The 17,707-nt window shown below is 39.4% G+C and overlaps 1 long non-coding RNA gene across 3 annotated transcripts in view; it reads left to right on the top strand.

Annotated features, from left to right (window-relative positions):
• Positions 1 to 3,308: 3,308 nt before the first annotated feature.
• The window catches only part of LOC106149135, a 24,517-nt gene continuing 10,118 nt past the window's right edge, over positions 3,309 to 17,707 (top strand). Inside the window, exons 1-4 of one of the 3 annotated variants that reach the window (XR_001235100.1) lie at positions 3,309 to 3,538; positions 9,875 to 10,091; positions 12,378 to 12,453; positions 13,337 to 13,469. This is a non-coding gene — a long non-coding RNA (uncharacterized LOC106149135). Of the gene's footprint in view, positions 3,539 to 9,874; positions 10,092 to 12,377; positions 12,454 to 13,336; positions 13,899 to 17,707 lie in introns of those variants that run through there. The other 2 variants (XR_001235101.1, XR_001235099.1) reach the window with 2 other exon arrangements.

Below are 17,707 nucleotides of genomic sequence, written 5' to 3'. Positions count from 1 at the left end.
AAGGGGAGGAGGAAGTCCCCGGAATAGGTGGAGCATGTAATGAGCGACACACAAGAGCTAGCTGGGGAAAGAAGGATGAATTTTATGATATGTTTTTAGAAATTTGGTGTGTCTTGAGAATAATGAAACCTGGGAGAAATGTTAGGAAATTGGACTGGTCAAACGACATGGGGACCTGGAATATAGCTCAGTGGCATAAGCACCTGCCTGGCAAGTGCAAGGTCCAGAGTTTGATTCCTGTACCAAAAAAAAAACAAAACAAACAAACAAAAAAAAACCAAGCGATATGGGTCAGAACATAAGAGCCTTGTACGCCACAACAAGGAGCTTGGATTTTATCCAAAATGTAATAAAAATCATTAAATTATATATAGTCATTTCAATTGTAGATGGAGGGATGGGATGAAGAGATGGGAAAGGAGAAAGACTGGGAGATCTATATGGAGATCGAGTAAAATCAGTGAGGTTGGTGGTTCACTGGATATGGAAAGCCAGGGTCTGAGATAACCACTAGATGTGCATGCCCCTGTGGATGAGGGTGTCACTCTCCAAACTAAGCCATGACCTTTTTTCAGGGAAGATGATGTGTCTGGTGTTTCTGATGCTGGGCTGAGGTGACAGTGTGGTCTTTGTTTCCATGCTTTACCTCCTCTGCCTTCTGCGATGGATACGATGGGAGAGGAAAGTAAAACCTCAGTAGGCGGCTCTAATAGAAAAAAAGACCATTTGGTTTTTCCTTAGTATTGAGTGTTGAGTATGTACTGTTCAAGTGTCTCTAAGATTTACCTTGGAAACTAGGCAATAATACCTCCAACCTTAAACCAAGAAAAAAAAAGGAATCAATATCCAAATTCTGTTTCCTTAGGTCCGTATAGAAATTCATACACAGTCAACAGTTCATGGTCTATGATGGTTAAAATACAGTTTCTGTGCTTTAGCCATCTGTGCTCTGCGGAGTCATCACAGCAGCCTGGGGGGCGGGGACAAAAAAAAACAAGAACAGGAGACACAGGTTGCAAATTTCACCTCTATCATTAACAATCTATATGATTTGGAATAAAGAAAACTTTCTTACAAGCACTGATCTTAGTGACATACATCAGTATCTAATAATAGTTGCACTCTCTTTTCAAAATCCAAGTTAAGATTTCACTGATGTTTAAGCCCTGACCTGTTCATTACTCAGTCACCTGATTTGGACAAGTGGCTCCCTGCATTGTGGTTTCTACACTGAGAAAATGGAGATTAAAATAGTGATTGTGAGGCTGAGGCAGGAGGATCACAGTGTGAATCAAGGCGGGGCAAATTAATGACTTAGCTGACCCTACCTCAAAAGAAAAAAAAGAGCTGGGGATGTATTTTAGTGTGAAAACCCTAGGTTCATTCATCAGTATGACACAAAAAAGTAATTACTTCATACTATTGTATGAAAATTGAATTGTTTATTGTATATAAAGGGCTTACACGAGCACCTGACATATAGTTGTATATAAACATTGGCCATGATTATTGCCCCCAACTTTTTTCTTTTCATGAGGGATGTCAAGAACTTCACTATTAATTGGCTAAGTGAGGTATTTAAAAACATAAAAAGGTTAAACGACATTTTCTTCAGTCAAGCACAGTTTTACTTTTCAGTTCATCTTAAAACACTAGAAATTTTGTAAAAGAGCCAAGACTTAGTTGACTGCACTCTGACATCTGCACCTCCTCCTGACGAAATTCCCCAGTGAGGTCAGACCCAATCCACAACATGTATAAACCTTGGGGAATGTATACTAAGTGAGATAGACCAGTCACAAAAAAGACAAATACTGTATGATTTTTGCTTATTACAGGTACTTAAACAGTCAAGCTCATGAACACTGGAAAGTAGAATGGTGGTTGGTGGCGTTCAGACAGGCAAACAAGGTTACTGTTTAAGATATGTACGGTTCACCCTGGGTAAGCTAAAAAGAGCTCTACAAATTAGTTGCACAACAACATGAATGTACTTAACAGTACTGAACTGAACACTTATGGTCATATGACACGAGAATCTTCTGTCTTTTTTGACCGCAATTTAAACAAAATCCAAAGGACTTCTGCCATCCTGTGCAAACACCCATGGTGCCATTTCCCCCTATGACTGCACGAATCATCAGTGTCAGGTTCAGGATGATTCTAAGTGAAAGAAAAACAAACAAATAAAATCAACCTCGGCCAGCCCCATGAGAAGGGCTAGACTTGCTCTGCTTTAGATGACGGAAGCACCAAGGTCAAAATTCCTCGACTCTGCACAGGTCATTTTGTTTTGAAACTCTAGACCTCAAGTATCAGCCAGAAACAGTCGATTTCTTGCATGTAATGGATTGTCTCTTGGCCTGTCTTCTGCCTTAATCAAAGTTCCACTCAATAGGAACAAATGGCTCGAGTGTTCTGCCGAGGCCCTTCTTGACCAGGCTATAATTAGAAATACTTTACTTGACCTTTTATAAGCCATGATCCCCAACAAAACTCTGCCAAAGCGCATTCAAGAAATGCTGTTGTATCTTCCGTGAATATGAGCACAATTACAGGATACGTTTATTTTTGAATAATTACACGGTGACCTTCAGAGTTATTTGCAAAGCTCATATTTTCTTCACATACCCTTGATTTCCTCTCAGTTTTTCCTTTTGTCCCACCAGACATAAATGCAGTGGAGGAAGAAGAAAGAGAGAGAGTATTTTTTTTCCTTGTGGAGGAAAACTGAAGAAGATAGTTCAAAGTCCCCACAGGCGCTTAAAGGGCTGTGGGCTATGATAGGCTATTTTCTACCATTTAGCTCATGCATTATCACTACTCCTTTTTCTTCATTATTCTCCACTTATCGCACACAGCATCACTGCAGAGGCCAAATAGAGAGTTGTAATTACCCAGCTGCCACCTGATAGCACGGCTTCTATCATCTTTATCTCACTAGGCCTTGCTGTTTCATCATTGGATAAAACTTGCCCATGGCAATGAGTGTGATAGTGCATCTCAGAGATACATTTAAAGTTTACTCATTTATCGCAGAAAAATGCTGAACCCAGGCAATTATTAGATCCACTTGCCAGTTTAGTTTTTCACTAAGGTTACTTTAACTCCCTTTTGTATCAGTCAGTTTTTTCCTTTTCTTCTCGGAAACACTAGGGTCGCAACTGGCTACTGAAATGAAATTTTAATGAAATCTCCCAGCATCAGGAATACGGAGGGTGCCTGTGTTTGTGTGTGTGTGTGTGTGTGTGTGTGTGTGTGTTTGTGTGTGTGCAAGCGCGTGCGCAGGCTGGCAGTTAATTCGGGCATTCCTGGGGCAAACACACCCGGAAAGAGCAGCCTGAGCTCACAGAGGGGCCTTTAGGCAATGAAAACTTTCTGTGACCAGGACTTTAAAAATCGTCACATTCTGTTCTGTTCTGAGGATTGTAAAAATCAGAACACAGGGAGTTGGACACATCAGAACATATAATATGCACTTCTTTAATAGACTTCATGAATTTTTCTTTTATTCAACGTAAGGGAACATAGTCCAAAGGTGAGTCTTATGAACAAGTGGTATGTGTGTGCATGTGTGGATTTGAGCCATACATGTAGTTCTCATTCTGTCTAGTGTATTTATTTATTTATTTATTTTATTTTATTTATTTTTTTGGTTTTTCTCCGGTACCGGGAACCGAACTCACGACCTTGCGCATGCCAGGCAGGCGCTTTTGCCGCTGAGCTAAATCCCCAGCCCCGTGTCTAGTGTATTTAGATGGCTGTGCTTATACACCCACTCTTATTTTGTACTCCATAATTTATTTAACTGACAGACACTGTCCTCATCTAAGTCTAATGGAAATTCAAAAGGGTGCTTTTTTTCCACCTTGGCAAAAGGGCTATTAGGAAGAAGAGAAATGCTATAGCTAATTTTTTGGTAACATTTATTTATGCTGGGAGTGGTAATAATGAAACTAATGAAGCTAGTTCATGCTAAAGGAATTTCATTTAGAAATAAAAGGTGAAATGAGCAAAAATAGTTTACATTCATTTCAATGACGACAATTGCATTTAAGTGGACATTTACAAAATGAAAATTCATTTTAGTAATGGTTTAAAAATCTCCATTTGCCTGTTAGAAAGTTTTAAAGCCAATCTTGCCCTCTATAGAAAAAAAATCAGATTTTCTGTGTGTTTGGATATCCATATGAGAGAAAGACGTGCCTGGTAAAATGCTAAGGAAAGGTAAACATTTCCCAAGTGTAGGATTTTAAATGTGGTTTTACAGAAGTGGTTTTAAAAATTATAGACTTCATGTATATTTAATCTGGCTCGATTAATCTACTTTATGGGATGATCTCTTAAAACAACAGTGATTCCCTATAATAACCGCTCCGTGTCAGCTCACTGCAAATACACTCAACCACGCATGTGCACGTGCATGCGCGCGCACACACGTACGCACACACTGACAGCAGTGTAGCTGCTTCACGTAATTCCCCGCTCTGCTGAAGTACTCTTGGGTGTCAGAGTCAGTTTATCTTCAACTTGGAGATGATTTAAAAGTGTGCCCCCCATTTCTGAGAAGTTGTTCCCCCCCAGAGTAATTCCTAAGGGAATGGGCACAAAAGAAGTTGTGTGGCAGTACCATGAGAAAAAAAACCGACTACGGACACATAATGTTTTACTATTTGTTTTAAAAGACTTTGTTATGTATTAGTGGACATGATAGCTGTCTACAATGAAATTTGGAGGCCATGAAACTAGATACTCTGTGAAAGGGAAAAAGCACATATTTTGAAAAAGGAATAAAAGAATATAATTGGATACGATGCTCATATAGGATGAATTGCATTGGATCTGATTTTTATGATTTTTTTTTTCCTTTTTTGGTACCAGGAATCAAACTCAGGACCCTGTGCTTGCCAGGCAGATGCTTGTGCCACTGAGCTACATCCCCAGCCCTTCCTGGCATTTTAATCTTGACTGTTTAGTTCAGCTGGAGTAACTTGCTCTGCGCTGTTTGCAGTGTCTCCTATTGGTATTGTTACAGAAAACAGACCAGAGGAAGAAACGGCACTGAGAGGGTTAGAAGGCAGTTTATTACACTGGTGGGCCTGACTGGATCTCTCCCAAAGAATCAGCCCTGCCTGGTAGGATATTGGGACTTTTATAGGGAGGGTGAGTGGGGAGGTGCAAAGGCAGATTTGACTCATCATGATTGGAGGGTTGATTGACATCATGGATTGCTAAGGGAGTGAGTTTAAACATCTCAAGTTACACTGTAAGGCCATCAGTTAAACAAACATGAGTTACACAAAGAAAGAAATGTCCCATTATATCTGAAGTTACATTGCAAGGCCATCAGTTCCACAAAGGCAGTAAAGACAAGGATTTACAGAAAGGAAGGAGTGTTCTGTTATCAGGCCTGCTGGAAATGTCTGCTTGGTCTCGGCAGGCATCCTGGGCAGGATTTTATTTAAAATTTTTAATTTCCCCCTGCAGTATCAGAAAAAAAGTCTTGAGATTATATGTTCTAAGTCCAATACCAGCTTCATCAATGGAAGACCATGTATGTATTCATAGGATTTAAAATGTATTCCCTATAATGAGCAGAAATAGCAAATTAAAGCAGTCCACTGGCTTTCAAAATGTAACTATTAGCTGGAAATTTTATTTTTATCATCTACAAAATAAAATTAGAAAACGATATAGGTCCACAAGGATGGCCCCACCCCTCTAGGTGGTCCTTCCTTGACTAGAGGGGAGGACACACTCAGCCCCTCTGCTGACCTCCGTGAGAGCCACTGCCAGTGTCCAGCTGCTACGAATGGAAGACTCAGCCAGGAACGGGCACTGTGGCAAAGATGTGGTGTGATGGTAGCATATGTTCCTTGTTTTTTTTTTGTTGTTGTTGTTGTTTTCGTTTTTTCTTCTGGTACCAGGAATCAAACTCATGACCTTGTGCTTGCCAGGCAGATGCTGTGCCGCTGAGCTAAATCCCCACCCCCTCGGTAGTGTATGTTCCAAATCATGCAGCATTCATACAGTGATACAGTGCTCTGAGGAAATTATTTAACCCCTTTAAGCCTTACTTTTCTCAACTACACAGCAGGTAGTGCAATATTGCCAACATCATAAGGATGCGAGGAGTTTGTATATCTGCACCAGAGCACCCAGCACATAGATCAACCATTAGCTGTCATCATCTGTCCCCAGAATACTGAAATGAAGGGAGACTAACCCATGGGCCCATAAAGACCCCTGGCAGAGTGCTGCTCTGCATATCACCATGTTGTGATCTCCATTGGTGAGGTAGGCTTTCTTGTGGTGCTGAGTAGCTGTGTACTTTACTGAATAGGCAGGGCTACTCTGTTCAAGCTGGATCCCAGACACCAGCTCATTCTATGAAGTGATTGTGTCATACAGGGTTGTGTCTCTGAACAGTGAGAATAATTTTTCCTGCAAAGCAAAGAGCCACTAAGGCAAAATGTTAGAATTGTGAACCTAAATTTCACCTAAGGTTTAAAATTCAACCAGAAAAGGTTACATTAATACTAAAAGATCAAGAAAAAAGAATCCAAGAGTTCCTCCCCAAAAATTTGCTTTTGGTGAGTAAACAGAATCCTCTCTAGGAGGATGTGTTTTCCTTTCTTTACACTTTACAACCTACTGTGGCTACTAGGGACAGGGGAATAAAAGGCATGCCTTGTGTATTAGTTACCTAACATACATAACCTAAAGGAGAAAAGGTTTATTTTGGCTTATGGTTTGTAGTTGTCAGTCCATGGTCTGCTGGATCCAAGGCAAAAATCTCATAGCAGAAAGAAATGGTGGAGGTAAACTTCTCAACTCATAACTTCAGAGGAAAAGCCTGAAAACAGAGGTATACTTCAAAGGCACATTCTTACTTCCTCCAAACAGAGCCTAACTCTAAAAGCCCATTTAGCTAATAAACTAATCAAAGAATCGAGCCATTGATGATATTAGCACCTTCCTGACCAAGAGCTCCACCAACGAATACATGAGCCTTTTGGGGGGATATTTTAGATCTAAGCCATAATATCCCAGAATAAACTTTGCTATGGCCACTGCCCAAAAAAGGAGGATGAAAAATGTTGCAAATACTGGAAACTTCTTCCACAATCAGTATTACTATGGGAGGAGCCAGGTTGGCACACTACCCAGTAAGATAGTGATAGACTCAGTACTCTGTTGAAATTGTGGATCAGGACAACATATCTTACAGATTTAATATGGTTCTAGGGTAACTTTAAATATCTGACTTCCTTTTCTTGTTCAATATCATTGGAGAGAAGTCCCCAATGATATTGGAGGGGTTCTTAATCTGGGATCTACATGGGTTTCAGAGGATTTACTGATCTCCCCAAAATTTCTGGAGGTTTTCAGTTTCTCTCACTTTTCTGAGACACAGCCCATAGTTTGGATCAGATTTTCAAAGGGATGTGTGTCCCAATGAAAGGTGAAGAACCACTCTTTGGAAACAAATTTTTTTGTTTTGTTTTGTTTTTTTTCTGGTACCGGGAATCGAACTCATGACCTTGTGCTTGCCAAGCAGGCACTGTGCCGCTGAACTAAATCCCCAGCCCCTAAAGACAAATTTTTCAGGAAAGAAAAGAAAAGAACATCTTAAAGGAGAAAGAACAGTGTACATAACTGGAAGAAAAAAATGAGACAGAGGTTTTCAGAGAATGGAAAAGCACACGCAGTCTCCTTCTTCCTTTTGAGATGCCCGCTAATATCCTGGGTTGGCCTTTGCCAAGCCCATGGCTCCAGCTCCGAGGGGCCAAAAACTTGTGTGTTCACCCTGCTTGGGAGCAGCATGAAAAGGCTTCATTAAACCCCCGCCCACTTCAGAAACAAGAGCCAGGTCATTAGTTTGAATTGGCTCAGACTTTTCTTTCTGTTTCAAAGAGCAGCAATTTGTGCTCCACGCACCCGGTCACAAAACGGCATGTCACGTCATGCACATTTTATCTCACACCTCCCTGAGCCTGCATGGATCACCCCTCCTCACCCCTCCCACCACTTTGAATAAAAGTATATGGGTTATTATGGCAGCTCCTAAAAGCAAGTCTATTGATCTATTAAAAGAAGTACTTTTAATTAAGCAATAATATGTGGTTGAAGCAGGATGCCAAGTAGTAAATGCGTCTGAATGAGTGCCAGGGGAGAGCACCTCAGAAACCTGGAGTTCTCTGCCAGATTGGAGAGCTGCTCTTTCAAGAAAACTTTTCTCCCTCATTGGGAAGCAAATATACTTGTGATTTTTATTTTGTCACATTTTGCGATCCCAAGCCGCATTTCAAAATGGATGATCGTTTGACTTGTGCTGGGACATGGTCTTATAAATAAGGTCCACCTTGCACTTTCCCCATGACCCTTCCTGGACAGAGGGAAGACTAATAAAAGAATAATTGCAACAATGTCAATTCATGTTGTTGCCTGTTTTGAAATTTCAAAGTCTTATGCAAATGGAAAAGCGCATCTGCAAGGTATTGGATAGGCCTGCAGCAGAGATTTCAAGTCACTGGGCTCTTTCCTTCTTCCTCACCCCTTGTGCTGCCTGGGAGGCCCTGTCTATAAAATGATTTCAGTGTATGATGTCACACTTTTTCTCACCCTTAACTGCGAGCTCTGTGTTGTTCTTATCACCTCCTCACCTGGTAGGGGTCTCCTATCTCTCCCCCATCTATTCAGATTCTAGCCACCCAACGCCTCCACTCAAACCCTACCTCTCCAGAGCTTCCCCTAAAAGCTTAGTCCTGCCTTCCTGCCTTCTCTTCATGGGATTCTCTGTATCACAGCTCTGTCTCTGTCATACGCATTTTTGTATTCTGGTTTCACAAAGGTGTCTTTTGAATTTTGAACCAGACTGAAAACTCCTGTAGGACCATATCTTGAAAATTTTCTACCATACTCCTGAGCACATAGTAAATGATAACTAAATCATAATATGAAATGAATAGCTACTGATTTTCTTGATGTGATTATCTAACATTGTGAGTTGGATGCAAATGGTTAAAGCAAGTTTCAGCCTGCTGTTGGGAATTTCCCTCTATATTTAGTTTTTTGTCATAGTTCAGAAAAGACAAAGTGTACAAAGAAGACAAGAAAGGACCTAAAGCTACACTAAAATTAAGATTAAAAAATAAATATGCATAGTGAGTTAAAGTGTAAATCTATTTACTGTGGTTGAGACTGGTCTGCAGGTCTCAGACACAATATTGTGACTTACCAAACTGGACCCTAAAGATGAAGTAGAAGATTCAATACAATAATAATTAATATCATCATTTTTGCTTGGGTCTCAGAAGGAAAAAAAACCCACGTATTACTTTTCCTTTCGGCTGGATGTAGCAGCTAAGGGTTGATGATATTCGGTAGAAACAAGCATTGTACATGAATTTTGCAGTTCAGCTATCGCTGCTGTGACAGATGACATGCGAAGAGTATGAGTGAATCACCTCTGGCTTGTAGTGCAAGATGTCATTATCAACATCATTAGTGACATCATCACAGCTAGCTTGACTGAGTCTTAGTTTGACCAGAAAATCCCACTTTAATCTTAGTGTGCTTTACAACATAGCTTTTACTCTCAAAGCTGGCCCAAATGTGCCAGGGATATAGCTCAGCAGCACAGCGCCTGCCTAGCAAGCCTGAGGTCATGAGTTCAATTCCCAGTAACAAAAAGCAAAGCAAAACCAAACCATAACATTAATTCAAAGCTGGCCCAATGTGATGATAAATCATATAGTCACTCTAATTATAGATAACATTTATTGAGCCATACCAAAAATCTTATCTATTATTTGTTTGGTCTTCACAACAACTTTATGCAGTAAGAATTCCTTTTATCCCCATATTACAGATGACAAAATTGAAGAAAATTGCTCGTGGCTACCCAGCTTGAACCTACGTAGTCTGGCTCTAGAACCCAAGGTCTTATCCCTGTGACTGACAACTGACTACATGAAGACTATGGGAATCTGTCCCATAGGCTCCTCTTACGTCAGCTCCATCAAGAACTATGTCCATTCCAGTGGAAATGTCTGGATCCATGACAGGTTTTAACTGTAGATCCAGGTGTAATGCATCACAGTCATTTTAATCTTTGCTGTCCACTTAACTAATAAATAAGCGCCTTGTGGGGTGGGATATACCTGTAGTCCCAGGACTTGAGGCAGGATCACTGTGAGTTCAAGGTCTGCCTCGACTATATAGTGAGTTCAAGGTCAGCCTGAACTACGGAGTGGGAACCTGTCTCAGAACACACACACACACACACACACTTCGCAGAAGTTTGCTTACTGACTGTTTAATTTAGTTAGCTATAGGAGGAGAATTTTTATAAAGACAAAAAGGTTACAAATTGTCCAAGTTAGTCCACAGGAATGGCTCTGCCACACTGTCCTTTGTTAGAAAACAATCTTGTCACTCAGATTCTTCGACATATCCATGTACCCTGCCTTTATTTGTCATCTCCCTCCCCCCACTTTACAGTACTATCCACATTTGACAGAGAACTTAACTGACTTACCCGTATGATCACCTTGTTGATACGCCCCATTACTGGGATTTTAAATAAAGTATCTGACTCCAACGAAACTTTCTGAGCTGCCACTTTCTACCAAATATTTTTTGATTAATCAATATGTGGGCAGTTTATATATATATAAACGTTGTTCCTTACATCCAATGTAACATTAAGTACTGCTCCCTTTATTCATTTATTGGGCAAATACTAGTTGAGCACTTTGCAAGTGTCAGGCTTGGTGCTGAACAAGATGAGATCCCTTCCTTCAGAAAGTGTATAGGCTTCAGAAGAAAGAGAGAGACACCCAAAAGGATGCAATCTAGCATGATAAATGCTGTAAAGGAATGAAAGGCAAAGATGGACGTGGTTAGGGTTTCTTGGGAGCAAATGGAAAGAAGCAGCAGAGAGATAACAGATAAGCCAAAGTATAGATCAAGACTAGACTGTGACAGAAGTTATAGGCCACAGACAATGTTTTGGTTATTTTTACAAGACACACAAGGCAATTAAACAGAAGAATGAAATAGCATTTTAATTGAAAAATGGGGGGGTCCATAATAGTAGTAAAATTGTAGGATAGCAGAGGGATTCAAGAGCCATGTCAGAATTTGCAGGTTTGTATTTAGGGTTGGATTTGACATGAGGTATTTTTAATTCCAAGGAATTTTGCTTCTAGAACTTACTGGGTGGAGGTACCAGTTAGAAGGATGAAGAAGAAAATGCACTGGAAAATAGATCAGATGTAAATAGGAGAGGCAGTTGCTGAAGAAATGGATTGAAAATCATTTCCAAAGTACATGGCAGTCGAAAGTGTAGGAATGGGCAAAACTTCCCACTCCGGCTTTGAGAAACAGATGTCCCACCATGGCAGACCAATTGACTAAAGTGTTCATTGTCTGGGTAGTTTGCAAGAGCCTGTCATATTAATCCTGATTCCTTGGGGGCTAACTTCCTAAGGAGAAAAATGGGTTTGTTTTGCCACTTTATTTCACGGATAACAGACAGTTCCAGTAGGTTGTATACGCAGCCCAAGCGGCCTCAGTCGGGGGGCCCAGTTCCAATACTGAACCCTTACAAAATGAGATTTCAGATTTCCACAAAATCAGGGAAATTCAACCCAAGAGTATGTTTCTCACCTTGGTTAGGCCCATAGCTCTGAACTGAATTTCTAAGAATTGGCTGACTTCTTCTTAGGAAGTAGACCTAAACTTGTGAAGATGGTTTAGTAGCTGTCCTTCCTGACAGTGTTGCTGAATCACTGAACCCACCAGGAGGCTCTGAAATATCGGCACAGATGCGTATTTCATTTTCACAAGACACAGAAGCATCTGACTATGTCAAGTGCCGTGTAGCTCCTAGTGTGTGCTTACTGGCCTAGAACTATGATGTCTTCACTGGTTTTGAGTCTATGACCACCGGAGGTGCTTGTCCAAATACAAGGTATAAGTTGAGGTTGTACATGTTATTTAATAAGACATGGTTTGCCAGGGCTTTTAGGAGGTTAGGTTCTACCTAGTTCCCTAAATCCCAGCTCCACTGTTTACTCCTGGGTTTTGGGCAGGTAGCTGGACTGCTTCTGTATGCACATTTTCCCATGTATGAATAGGGACAAGCATTGCATTTAACTTACAGGATTAAGTTAGATAAACCTCTTTTAACTGCTTAGCATAACTTACAAGTGATAAGTCCGATAAATATTAGCTATCATAGCTCTTCTTTTTAAAAAAAATTTGGATTGATTACCTGTAGAGCTCTGAGTGAAATAGCCACACTTGTTATTTTTTTCCAGAAAATTCTTTCTGAGGATTGCAAAACTGTTTTTTTTTTTTTACTTCAGAGTCTTTGTCTATGGCCTTCACATGTGTATACAGGACAAGAAGGACTTTGATTGTATGAGGACTTCGAAATGACAGGTCAGTGTATTCATTTTTCCAAAGTACTTTAGCTGGGCAATCACTGAAAGAAGATTAACACTTGACATGATAAGAAAGTTAGATCAACAAAAAACTGTGATCCAGGAGATAGTATAAAACAGAAAGTCACAGGCATTTATGGGCTGGACACTGAGCAAGGCTTACTGCCAGCTAAATGCCTGCAGATGACTCAGTTTATCTATAAAAGACAAATCAAGCGAAGCTAATCATGAAAGAAATGGATTAATAGTGTTAAAGATTAGATAGGAAGGAAAAGCATTAAATGGAGAGATTGTCATGGTCAATAAGAAAAAGAAATAGAATGACCCAGCCTGAATAATCTCACCTGATCATTGGTTGATGTGCTGCTGATGGGAAACGATTGAAAAGTAAAGAAAGAGAAGTCAAAGGATGGACGAGTCTCAATCTGTCTGGCTTTCAGTCTTTCCTTGGCAAAATGTGGGGGTGGTGCTGAGTGACCTCTATGGTTTCTCCCTGGGTTGCCATTGTATAATTGTACAATTCACAGTGGAGAAAACAGAAAAATGCCCATGATATGTACATACACACAAAAATCAAATTTTATAATTGGATAAAATAAGTACCTGTGATTTTGTGCATAAATAGTCATTCTGTGTGTGTGCATGTGTGTACGTGTGCGTGTGTGTGTGTGTGTGTGTGTGTGTGTGTGTGTGTGTTAGGGACACTATAGCTTTGTTTCTTCTCAGCTTTCTTCCTCAACAATCATGTTAATCAGTTAGGAGCTACAGGCTGCAAGATCCACGTCTGCAAACTTTGTCATTCTCTGAGAAACTGACGCTTGCTTTGAGAAACGTGGCAGTTAAAGGAAAAATGAAATAAGACCACATTTTTATCCTTACAGACAGCAGAAAACAGGAGATGTGACAAGACTGGCAGCCCCACAGCCAGGTTGGTGGAAGCCCAGTTTAAGGAAGTGCTGCACGGTGTTAATTATAAAGAAGAGAAGAAAGCAAGCACTATTTGAGGATATAAATGTAAGGAAAGAAAATAGGACATGGACAACTGGCCAGTTCTACAAGGTTTTGGAACCAAGGCCTACATATAATGCAACATTATGCTAAAAAAAAAAAAAATCAATTGTAAGCTTTTAAAAAATTCCAAGAAAAATTACCTCCGACAATTTTGAGGAACAGGCACTTACCAGAGACTGATGCTCTTCAGACTTGCTTTTATGTGTTTTGCTTCATCGCACACATATTCAGAAATCTTTTCCTTGGGCACAGATTGACTAGTCAACCATTGGATACTGACACTGGCCACTTCTAACTTTCTATTATTCTGAATTTATTTCTACTTAAAAATTTCTGTCTTCAAATGTTCTAAACTGATATAAAATAAAGTATTTGTAAATTCTAAAGCTAAAAAGAAAACTATGCATTAGATTCTTACTATAACTGTAACAAGTCAACACAAATACATTTTAATCTTTATGTGTTTGCATAATATCTGTGGTTTCTTTTGGCACTGATTTCTAGTTTCTTTGCACTACAGATATTCCTTTTTTAACAACTGGGTTCTATTTCTGTGACTAGGTCATTGAATGGATTGGTCACTAAATAGGGAATCATATATATTGTAGTATGTACACCACAATATTCAGAACAAGAAATAGTCAAAGGAAATGTCAGCTTGATGACTTTGCTTTTATTTGCATAACTGTTATATATAGTACTGTACTATATAACAAAATATAAAACTATAGTAGTGTATTATAGACTACAATCAGTAAATATTATAGTACTGTACTAAGAAGATATATGTAGGAAAAAAGTCCTTGAGGCTCTAAAACAAGATGTACAGAACTATACAAAAAAAAAGATGGGTTGTCAATACAAGCTTTGGTGGTGTGTCCAAACAGTTATTATCGACCTACCTAGGTTGATAAATGAAGAATACCTGTATTACCTGATAATATGCATCACCCACAAGCTGTTGGATCCATTTTCCATGCTCTCTTGCTGTTTTTAAGGAATCTCTGAGTGTATGATCACCTGCACCAGCTCTGTCTTCTAGTTCTGACACTCTGTCCTCACACTGGTCACTTCTGTCATCCATACTGGCAATAGAATTTTTCATTTCCTGGATTTGTGCTTGGTACCTTTCATGGGCTCTAACTGAAATGATCATATGAGTTTTGTACCATTTTGTTTCACTTTGCTAGTTTTTTATTTGTGTCTTAGACTCACTCACCATTTTGTTTATTAAGTTCATTCTCTGTTCAGTTATATCATGTTTGAGCTCACTGAGCACCTTATTGATGCACTTTGATTTGTTTTGTTTTCTCTTTTAGTATTTCATATAATTTGACTGTTTGGCTTTCAACTTCTTCTCCATTGATACTTTATGGATCAGCTTTGGGGAACTGAGAGTTTTTGGAAGCATTCTATTCTTTTTGGGTGTTTCTATCATATGTGCATATGTGTGCAAGCATGCACATTTAGGATAGAGGGTTGATTAAAGTAGAGCAACTTTTTGCTAGTTTGAAGAGCTCTTTAGTTTGTGTCTGTTTCCAGTGATGTGCCCTGGACACAGTTAACTATAGCCTTTTGCTTCATCCCAAGATTAAACTACATCCATTAATTTGAGGATGAGAGGGTGTAGTGCAATTGACTCAGCATCCAATTCTCCAGAAATTAGCCATAGTAATGTAGATGACACAACGACAAGCCGAGTATTGACAGGCAGTAAAAACTACTTATCAGCAACATGTGTGCCACCATTGGCAATAACAAAGAAATTAGTAACAATAATACAAAGAAAGACAAACTGGATGTTGACACACCATAAGAACCAATAAAAACTGCCCCCGTTACATGTTTAACAGTAGAAAAGATCTGTAATAATAACATAGACACAAAAATAAACCAAACATTGACATACAGTATCTAAGTGCAACAACTATACCATTACTAACAACAGAGTTCAATAATAATAGAATAAATTCAACTAAATATCTAAAAATTAATGATGCTTAATAGTACTAATAAAAATGGAGTGGGTGAGGAAGGGGAAATTGAAAGTGAAAGAAGTAAACTCGAAAAATAGAGAAAAGGGAAACAAGAAGGGGATAAAATAAGATAATGAATCCAATGAGTAAAAGAAAATTAATAAAATTAGATAAAATAACAAAAGAAAACAAAAGAAACCAACAATACCAAGAAATCAGAAAAGAAAACAAAGAGCAAAAGAAAGGAATAAATAAAAAAGGAAAACAGGAGAAAACAAACCCCAGGCCCCTAACCAATAAAGAAAAAGAGAAAAGAGTCCAAAATTCATCCTTTGTTTGAATCAGTGGCTTCTTTCCAGGGCCTGCAGTATTGGACTTCCCCCGCTGTGGGACGGCAGGGATGGTGAGTCACTACTTAGTCCCATTTTGTTTCCACACTCACTTTTTACGTGTGAATGCTGTGTCCTGCCCCATCCATCTTTCCTGCTGGTCGTGGTCAGTCACTGGTGGCAGTACTAGGTTTGTATTCACTCTAGCCACTTGTTTCCCTCAGTGCACCCCACGTCACTGTTTGCTTTGCCTAGCTTTGCAGCCTGTGGGTTTGCGAGGTGACCCCCACATTGTTCCTGAGGCCACTATCTGGACACTCCAGGCCATGGCAGCCAGTGAAGCTGAGGTGTTTCCCTGATCGTGTTAGCAGGGGATAAACACAGACCACTGAGCTCCGTCCTGGATGTATATAGCAAGGTGAGAGTGTCAAGAAGTTTACTGGACTAAATGCTACCACTTCCAGACATCCCAAAACTATAGGCAACCAACTGAGCTTCTCACCATGGAAGATGTGATCCTTGTGTCTTTTCTGGCTTAGCTTAAATTTCTCAGGTGGTCCATGTCCAGCCTCTCTGTGACTGTCTCTTGTTGCCATCTCCCACCTAGTAGTTGTGGTAGGGTAACCCCAGAAACTCTCAAATGTGGTTGTCCTGTGGTTTCTGATTCCCAGAGTATCTCAATCTTATACAATTAACCTCTTCCTAAAATGGCTTCTTAATTACTCTCAAATATGGTGGGCATGGCAATGGATTTCTTCTCCAACTCTAGGCTGCCATATAGAAGGAGCTACTTTCAGAGTAAAAGCCTATGCTGTTTTTGCAGTTTGTAGTACCTACACTTTCCTTCAGACTGGTGCTCCCAACCTGGTCCATTATTTTTCCCTGGGGCTATGGACTCTCCCCTGGCTTACCTTGTGTTTGCACTCAGGTCCTCTCCCTGGAGGCTGGGGTTAACATTCCAAACTGTTCCTTATTTTTTGTTGATCAGTTTCTCCAATTTCTCTATGATTTCTAGTTTTTCAGTGAGCTCGTTCTTAATTCCAAAAGTTCTTTTTTCCTTATCTCTTCACTATGATGTTGTTTTCCAGGTGTCATGAGTTCAGGTGCTAGAGAGACTATGATATATACTGGATTTTATACTGCCGTAAGGCCATCTACTTTGTAATTGAATATTGTTGTGTCTAATTTGGTCATTTAATTTTTTTCAGTATTGGATATTGAATCTGCCTTATACATGCTAGACAAGCAATCACCCACCAACCTCCATCCGCAGCTTATATAATTAATCTATCAACCTTTTATTTCCTAGTTTCTCCCTTTTATTCACACATATTTTCCCCATCTTATTTGGTGACATCACTCAATTTCTTTATGTGTTTATTCAATTGGATCTGCAACAAAATCTAGCAATCAGCTGCTTTATGGACTTCTGAGGTGTTGTTAGGACACAATCAACCTGAAGATCCTTCAAAACTGAGAATGAAAAGAAAGCATTTTGACAAAACACACAATGAGTGTATGAGGGATAAAGAATGGAGGATTCAAAGAACCTTAGAAATTTGAAACAACATTTTTGATAAGTATCTTTTTAACCTTTCAAAAAAAAGAACATGGATTACTTAATGACTGTATAATTTCTCCAGTTATAAATGCCAAGGTCAAAACTTTTTGTACAAATCTGTTAATATTGTGTGATTCATATGTAATGTTAATATTTCCAAATCAAAACTTTGATTTATTTTAGAAACATGACAGGAATTAGGTTTTTGCTCAAGCCAAGCTTTTTGGACTTTTGGAAGGTAGTGGGCAGCTAGAAATGAAGTTTGGTTTTTACCTGAAATCCCTTTTACTGACATTTGCTTTATGTGCACAAAACTTCTGAAGAAGACCTCTTGTTCATCATATGAATATTAGTTAGAAATAAGCAAGCTCATTT

The sequence above is a fragment of the Chinchilla lanigera genome, unplaced genomic scaffold, assembly GCF_000276665.1.
Source record: "Chinchilla lanigera isolate Chin_1 unplaced genomic scaffold, ChiLan1.0 scaffold00003, whole genome shotgun sequence".
In the NCBI taxonomy this organism is placed as follows: domain Eukaryota; kingdom Metazoa; phylum Chordata; class Mammalia; order Rodentia; family Chinchillidae; genus Chinchilla; species Chinchilla lanigera.
Note: the sequence above shows the minus strand (reverse complement) of the source record. Positions and strands in the feature narration are given on the sequence as shown.